Source organism: Mirounga leonina, unplaced genomic scaffold (assembly GCF_011800145.1).
Source record: "Mirounga leonina isolate KUSES-001 unplaced genomic scaffold, KU_Mleo_1.0 Mir_173, whole genome shotgun sequence".
In the NCBI taxonomy this organism is placed as follows: Eukaryota; Metazoa; Chordata; class Mammalia; order Carnivora; family Phocidae; genus Mirounga; species Mirounga leonina.
The window spans coordinates 3429837-3438689 of record NW_023270447.1 but is presented as its reverse complement, the minus strand read 5'-3'; positions in this window follow the sequence as shown (position 1 = coordinate 3438689).

The window sequence follows — 8853 nt, the reverse complement described above, 5'->3', positions numbered from 1 at the left end:
TCTAAAGAAGATTTAGATTTAGGAAAGGCTTAAGGGGAAAGTGAAAACTTTGAGTCTTAGACACACAAGCTTGCAGGACAAGGGCCAGACCCTCCTGTGTAAATTCACCCCTGCTTAAAAGCAGTGAGGAAGGGGTGCCTGGGTGGTTTAGTCGGTTGAGTGTCTGCCTTCGGCTCAGGTCATGATCCCGGGGTCCTGGGATTGAGATGCCCCACGTTGGGCTCCCTGCTCAGCGGGGAGTCTGCTTCTCCCTCTCCCTCTGACCCTCCCCCCTGCTTTTGCTCTCACACTCTCTCTCTATCTCAAATGAATAAATGGAAAAATCTTTACAAAAAAAAAAAAAAAAAGGCAGGACTAGCTTAGAGGCCAGGGTTGACATAATAAGCCTCCTAGCGCTTCTGTTCCCTAGGAAGGGCTCCATGGGAAGGGCAGGAGGCTTGCAGGACCTCAAGAAAGATGAGACTGTGTTTAATCCTGCAGAGACCCCAGATTCAGGAGCGCAAGTTGGGCCCTTATTAACAGCTGCTTCTCTTGCCCAGTCATCCCCAAGTGGAAGACCAACCAACAGAGCAGAGGGGAGGGAGGAAAACTCTTTTCTCCTTTCTCTGGCGCTCCCCCTGTTGCCCTAATGGCCAGTTCACCCTTTCTCTGGGGAGGGTGATGGTTAGGCTCTTTGTTTACTTGCTGCCTTTCATCTGCAATCTACAAACACTTTACTTTAATAACACCTTATGTTAATATAGTGCTTTACTTCTAGGAGCCTAAAATACTTCCTATAGCTGATGTCTTTTATCTTTGTGACAGTCCCAGATGAGAGGGTGGGGACATGATTATACCTCTTCCATCACGCAGAAGACAGCAGGGCCAGGTGGGAGCCAGGAGTCCCCACTCCTCAGGAGTGCTCAGTGCTTGCATTTCTTTGGAAAATGAGGGCAGGGCTCCGAACTGGTCTTTCACTTAGGAGCTTAATCTCTGCTTCTTTAGTCCCTAAGCTGCAACTTCGCCAGGCCTGCCAGAGCTTGGCACCCACAAAGGAGGCTGTGTGCTTGGTCTTCAATGGGGACTTGAGGCTTATCCTGTTAATCTTGCTCGTGGAAACCCTGTCAAAACTGGGCCACCTGAAAGGGTGACCACGGTGGCTCTCTTGCTACAGGTAGGCTCCATCAGCCTGCCTCTCTGCTGTAACCTGTTGCCCTTGGCTCTGAGATGACAAAGCCAGGGCAAGAGGACACAAGAACAAGCTGCTCCCAGGTACTCAGAAGGACCAGAAGTGGACATTCCTATAGCCTTTGCTATTCGGTTTGAAGAAAGGCAGTTTATACAGTGTCGGGAGGGTGGTCTGGGTCACCACCACACACCCTTCTTCCCCCTCTGAAAAGCCCATTGGGCTTTAGGGTTAGAAACTTTCAAGTGGCTCTGAACACCCCCAGCTAGCCTTAGAGGTCCTTCTAGCTCCCTCCTCTGCTCCCTACTGCTACCCTCTTCTGCTCCTCATGCCTGGGGTCTTTCTTCCACCAGGAGGCACTGCTTTTCTCTGTGGCCCTCAGCACTGTGGGAGGGCAGAAGCTGGGGCTCAGCCTGGAGGGGCCTGGCCCGGCTCCAGACTCCCCCGGCCCCCTCCCCCTCCCTGCACTGGCTGAAATACCTTCTCACCTGACCAGTTTTCTGGAGCCTTTGGCCCCTGGAACCTAGACTCTCTACTGCTTCATGCAGAGCCTCCTGCCCTGTGTTGCTGGCAGCCCAGCTCCCATGCCAACCCTCCCCTACCTGCCCTGTGGCTGGGTGAGTGTGTGGACAGGCCTGGGAGCCTGCCTAGTGAAAAGGAATGAGTGGAGTCCTGGAAAGTAGCTGACTCTGTTAGCAGATCTGTACCCCTTTCTTACTGCTGGAGCCAGAGGAGAAAAAAACCGTTGTGAAGGAAAGGATGACCCTGTGGCTGAGGTTCTTCCTTAGAGCTCACACAGGAACATGCCAGTAGGCAGGCATGATTAGGAGCAGAGCTTTCAGAAAGAATGGGACACAGTCCTTGCTCTCAAAGAACTCACAGTCATTGGGAAAGGTGTGGCTTTTCTTGCTCCCAGGGGAGCTGAAAACCAGACTCCTTCCCTCCCTGGAGCAGTGGGATGGGGCTGATGCAAGCCTTGTTTAGGATGGAAGGCTGGCGTAGACGCTAAGCACTTGGGAACAGTCCCAGATAACCTTGACTCCACCCTAGCAGTTGCCTCCGCAACCCACAGCTGATGCCCTCATCCCTGGCACCCTGACCTGCCCCATCTCCAACCTCGGCTACCCAGCTTACTACCTCAGTTAGCAAACAACCCCACAGGCCTGGTGGAGTGAGTCAGAGCCCTGGGTCCCTCACCAACCTTTAGTTCCCACACCCAGGAATTCCGGGCCCAAGAAGCAGGTCTGGGTGCTTCAGGCAAGAGAGGAGGCACCTGGCCTCTCTACCAAAAGATAGAGACAACTAGAAGCCAGACTTCCAGAAGGAAATTCTAAAGAGCCAGGGGACCAATGTGAGACCAAGGGGCCTGCATGAGCTCACAGACCGCTGAGAAGTTCAGTTTATCGGCCACCAAGGAGCCAAACACTGCAAAGGTGAAGCCCCTCCTGGGATCGGATGCTTTCCCGGCGACTTGTCCCGCTTTTCCTTCGCTCAAGTCTTCCTGGGGTACCCAGGATCCTAAGAACGCCTACTCTCCCCTCGACCTCCCCCATACCTCCCGCTGGGGGCCTGGGGCAGCCCTGGCTGCCCTCCCAGGATGAGTCTGACAGGCAGAGCTGGGATGGGCCCCAGAGAAATGTGCTGCATGTCAGAGCTTGTGCCAGAATGAGGGGCCTGTGCCACTCCCCCAGTCACCTCCCAGCATGGGGTTCCCCAAAAGCTCCTCCCAGCTACACACAAAAGGGGGTGCAACCCTGCATCGCGTCCAGGGGAGGTCCCGGTGGAGCGGACACCACTGCCTCTGACGTTGCCCTTTTAAGAGCACCCCCCGGGGGGGGGCGGGGGTGCTGCAGGCAGGTTCTCCTTGCAGAAGCTGGTGCGGGGCTGCTCCCCACAGACCTGCCGGAAAGGAGACTGGGACGCCAACCTTGCGGGGTCCCAACCCCTACGTCCCCGGGGGTCCCAGCGACTGCCGATTGGGGGAAAGCCCCCTTTTCTGAGGGGAAGTTGCTCTCTTTCGCTGCTCTGATTGGTTGGCTGACAAGTCCTGCCTTTTGGAGAGCAGTCTGGGTCCCTCCACAAGACTTCGACTTCCCTCCCCCCACTTAAACCTGCTGTTAGAACTGGTCTGGAAAATTATTTTCATTGAGGTGTAAATTGCTAATAAGATGGTGCGACCCTTCAGAGAGACTTGTTTTTTAAACCCTGAAGAAAGGGAAGAATTAAGCTTCCGTTTAGAGTAACGTTCATCCTTTCCTCCTTCCATCTTGTTTTAGAGCATAAAAAACCCATATATATATTTTTTCTTTTTCTTTCTTTTTCTCTTTCTCTACTCTTCCTCCTTGTCTACTTGTTCCCTGGATCCCACGGCCATTTGGTATCCCCGAGTCCCTACTCATCAGCTAGCTCTCTCCTGAACCTCCCTCTCCTCTCCAGTCTCTCCCCTCCTCACCCATTCCCCTCAGTACCGACCTGCTTAGTTTCCCCATCTTAAGACAGCCTTGCTGCCGCCCTGCGTCTGCTGTCAAATTCAGACTCCATCTGGTTCCTTTCCCTCAAAGATAAATAAGCAGCAGACACTTGTAGGCTCTGCTACCTCATCAGCATTCCCGGCCCTCCTAGTGCCCACCCCGTCAGAGAGAAGGTGGAATGTTCCAGACAGAGGGAACCACATGAAGGAGCAGGAAGAAGGCCTGAACAGCTGGAGTGCAGAGAACAAGGGGATGTTGAGTTGAGGGTAGAGGAGCAAGGAGGATCAGGAGATTGTACCTGCACCTAAATGCTGGCTCCCCTGGGCTCTCTTCTGCTCTTTGTCTGCATGCTCTCCTAGTTCACATCCCAAATCTGCCATCCCCCACCATGCATCTCCAGCTCCACTCCACTCCCCCCTAACACACACATCTCCAGCAGGATCTCAAAGTCTAACTCCCTAGCTGATCCTCTGCTCCCTCCCTCCTCTGGGTGTTCAGGCACCCAAAACAAACCCCTGGGACTCCCACTGGACCAACTCCTCCTCCTCATCCCCAGCGGCCTGCCTCACACAGTCGCAGAGTCCCTTGGTCGCTCAGATCTACCCCCTCGGCAACGTGTCCCTCAGCCGCAACACTGGCTCTCCGCCTGGACTGTTGTTACAGGCGCCTCCTGCTGGTCTGCGCCCCCAGCCCCTCCTTCAGGGGGACTATTCACCATGCCTCCGTCGGCCCTCCCCTGCCCACATGCTTCAGATGGTTCTCTCAACTAATCAAATAAAGCCCAGACTTCTCAGCCAGGGCCCACATTCTTCACAAGGCTCTTCTCCTCTTCTTATCCTAACCATGAGCTCTGAGCTCCAGCCCCACCTAACTACGCACCTCTCCCAGCACTGACCACGCCTTGTCCCCTTCTGTATTTGCCCATGCTGTTCCCTCCGAGGGGATGTCCTCTCCTCCTGGCACTCTGTGAATTCCTCCTTCCCCACCTCTTTTCCAAAACCTTCCCTAACTCCTCCAGCCCCACACAGAAATATTAACAAATACAGCTCTACCACCGCATCTGTCTCTGTCCACATCAGACTGGTTGCTCCTGGAGGCCAGGGCTGGAGTCTTGTTCATTTGTGTACCTCTCACACGTAGCTTGGTGCCTGGAACATGGCTAGGGCCAGACAGGGCTCTCTCCTGGGCCTGCTCTGATACACTTAACAATTAACTTATTGTAGATGTTGCTTTGGGATATGCTGCTCATAGCTCAGCCCCAGGCTCCATCTCTTCCCCTCTGTGCTCAGGGCCAAAAATGATCTCAGCTGGATCTTTGATGGACTGTACCTCAGTCATATGGAATGCTGGGCCTACTGAGCCACCCTCAGCAAATAGTGTAGCACTGTGGGTTGAACCTATTGCCAGGTTAAGGCATCCAATGCCATCTTTTAATGAGCCTCAAAGAAAGTCTATCTCACTTGGCTGGGACATCAGGCCTACAAATCCTGGCTGCACCTGGCATTGAGAAGACAGTTTTCTGGTTAAAGTGAATGAGTTCAGGGCTGTCCGCCGAGGAGCCCAGAGACCCGACTGGCCTCCCAGATGGTAGCTCCAGGAATGGACAAACACCTGGTTACTCCTGTATGCCATCCATCCATCCATTCATCTATCCATTCGTTTAACCAGTATTTACTGTCTACTATGTGTCAGGTACCATGCTAGGTGGTGGTGTTCAAGACACACGTGTTCTCTCTGCTCCTCTGGAGCTTATTGCTAGTGGCAAAGACAGATGTCAACCAAATAAATTAACAAATAAATACTTCACGTAATTATAACTTGTAATATGTGCCATCAAAAAGGGGATATTTAAGACTACCATATTCAACAGCTGGAAGGAAGCCAGGGTGCCCAGAACAGAGTGAAGTGGGCGGAGGCTGGGCCCCTCGGGGCTTTGTGGACCAATATGAGGAAGTTGGCTTTTATTCAAGTACATCCAAAAAGCCCCAGTGCAAGAATTTCAGGAAGGGAGCAACATGCTCAGATTCAGACTTTGCAGTATTACTCTGTGAAAGACACCATGAGGGGTCTTTCCATCGGATAAATCCAGCATATGGCACATCCAATAAGTAAACTGTCCTAGGGGTGCCTGGGTGGCTCAGTCAGTTAAGCGTCTGCCTTCGGCTCAGGTCATGATCCCAGGGTTCTGGGATCGAGCCCCATTTTGGGCTCCCTGCTCAGAGGGGAGTCTGCTTCTCCCTCTGCCCCTACCCCCCGTGCTCGCTCACACGATCTCTCTAAATAAATAAATAAATAAATAAATAAATAAATAAAAGCTAAAAAAAGAAGAAGAAGAAAAGAAAACTGGCCTGGACTCCTTAAACAGTCACTATCACAAGGAAGAAAGAAAGGGAGGGAGGGAGGGAAGGAAAGTAAAATGACATGACCAAAGGTAATGCATAAACCTCTGGTTTGAAAGAAGCAGCTATCAAAGATGTCCGAGAGACAGCAAGGAATTTGGATTAGACCGGATATTCGATGACACCAGGAATCACCATTTGTGTCCGGGGTGCGGCAGCCACCGTGTGGGGGTGTGGGAGAGGACTCTGACCCCAGGAGCTGCACGCTGAGGGCCAGAGGCTTGAGGTGCCATGACCTTTGCACCTCAGTTTCACTTCGTTCTCTAAAAATTGTGAGAGAAAAACATAGTGTCAACAATTAGTGAATCTAGGTGGAGGGTATCTGGGGATGCATTGTACCATTCTGGCAATTTTTCTGAATACTTGCCATTTTCCAAAATAAAAAAAATGGGGAGAGATTTTTTAAATCTAAAAAATGTTCATTGATTTAAAAACAATGACTTGCGGGCGCCTGGGTGGCTCAGTTGGTTAAGCGACTGCCTTCGGCTCGGGTCATGATCCTGGAGTCCCGGGATCGAGTCCCGCATCGGGCTCCCTGCTCTGCGGGGAACCTGCTTCTCCCTCTGACCCTCCTCCCTCTCATGCTCTCTGTCTCTCATTCTCTCTGTCTCAAATAAATAAATAAAATCTTAAAAAAAAATTTTTTTTAAAACAATGACTTGGGCTGCTGAGTGGAGACCGGTTTGGAGGGGAAGCAACCACAGGAAGAATCCAAGTATCCTCAAAACTCTGACTGAGTGCCCCTCAGTGCCAGGCACGGAGTGGGGGGCCCAGAAAGGACAGTGTCCACACTCAGGAGAGTACAGCCTCAGCTGTGGAGAAAAGTGCAGGGAAGCGGACCGGGAACACGAGGCAAGCGTGGACAGGAGACACTCAGGTCTTGGCCTGCCCCAACTTTCGGCTCCCGGTCCCTTCCATCCTACCCCACCCTATAGACCCAGAATGGCAGTGTCTGAAGCTCCACAGGAACAACCTCTCGCCTCCCATTTCTGTGCCCTTTATAGGCAGCACTGAGCCCAGAAACAGGATCAGGCCCCAGGGGAATCAGGATCTCCCCACCCCTCTCTCCAGCCAGAGAAACCCCCCTTCCTGCCCAGCAAAGGTCACGGTGACCCTTCCCTTCCACGGCCTCCAACCATACCCTGTTCAAGCAGGCCATTGGTCCTAGAATTTCAGCCCACAAGCCCATGACAAGGGTCACCTGATTCTTCCCAAATGTGGCCTTGTCTGCCCCTCCGCTGTGCTGGGCCACAACACACCCACCCCGATCTTGGCTTCAGCTAAGGTGACACATCACATTCATTCATTAAGAGCAGAGACTCTGGAGCCAGATTGCCTGGGTTCAAATCCCAGGTCTGCCATTTCTGAGCTGTTAACCTTGGGGAAGACCCTTACCCTGCAGGTTAAATGAATTTGCTTATGAATTCCTCTTGCCAGGAATGCTGTTTCTGATTCAAGATGCAACCCAAGTCCCACCTCCTCCAGGAAGACCTGGAGGATTTCCTCCACTCTCACTGCCCTCTCCTCTGAATTCCTTTAACCTTTTCTGTCTCAGTTGCTCCTGGATCACTTCACCCATGCTACCCTGTTCAGCTGAGAGCTAGGGCCAGGCCTTATGCAAAAATGTATTCTCCATCTGCCTGGGGGGGCCCTCAGGAAGAAGCCTAGGTGAGGAAGCCCCAGTAGAGCTGGGAGAGAGCCTGGGGCTATCCCAGCAGGTCACTTTGCCTTCCCAGCCTCCATGGTAAAGCAGGAGCTTTGGCCTAGAAGAGCAGTAAATTCCCTTTGAACAGACTCCAGGATCGTGCTGCACCCTGATTTTCCCCCACGTAGGAGGGAGGTCTGAAGGTTCCTTACAGCTGGAAAGTTCCATGAAGTAGGTGGCCCTTCTAGGGGTCAAGAAGGACATCACCAGGGCAAGCCCTAGACTGAGACACTGTGGTGCACAGAAGACTTGGAAGTTTCCTTCCAGCTTTTAGGAGGTGGAAGCAGCTGAGGAGGGGACAGTGCAAGGACAGGCAGCTCTGTCCTGTGCCCCTGGGGTCACGGCAGGGAGAAGAGGAAAGACTATTTGCCAAACATGTTTGGAGATGAAAAGAGGGGGTTCCTTGCATCCCCCAACTTGTCTGCCCTCAGGTAGAAAGGCCACTGGGGACCAAGAAGGGGGGCTTCCTGTTCCTGTGCCTTCCATGGCAGCCCCTGCCTCAGCGCTAGGCTCCAGAACCATGATCCACACATGATCCAGAGCCAAGGCTGTGGCTCTCTCCCACCCAGAAAGCTTATTTTGGTACAAAGGGAGAGAGATGAATGGAGAGCTGCAGTTTCCCCATGTGCTGGCTTAGGCCTTCAGCAGAAATGAGAGTCTCATTACCCAACCCTGATTCAGAGGATAATTAACAGATGGTATAATTTCCGAGCATTCTCCGCGCCACATGGCTATTAGGTGAAGAGCAAAATGCCCACGCAGCCCCTAGATCCTCCCAAACCAGAGTCAAAGCAAGTCCACAGAGGCAGAGCCCTGCAGAGGCTGCTTAAGCCACTCCTCTGCTTCTGGAGCTGCCCTTGGCCTTGCCCAGAGGAAGAAAGCTCATCTTTAATCAAGGCAAGAGCATTCTCCTGAGCCATGGGTCCTCCTCCCACTTCCTTCTCCCCGTCCTTTCCAGCACCATTGCCAGAAATGCAGGCTAACCCTAATCCCTCTTGCTGTGCCCAAGGCCCATCTCCTTTGCTTTCCCCTGGGGAAAAAGTGAAAAGCTGATATCTCATCCTAGGCATCACTCCGTGGTCACACTGTGACCCTGGGCCTGGGGTCCCTGAG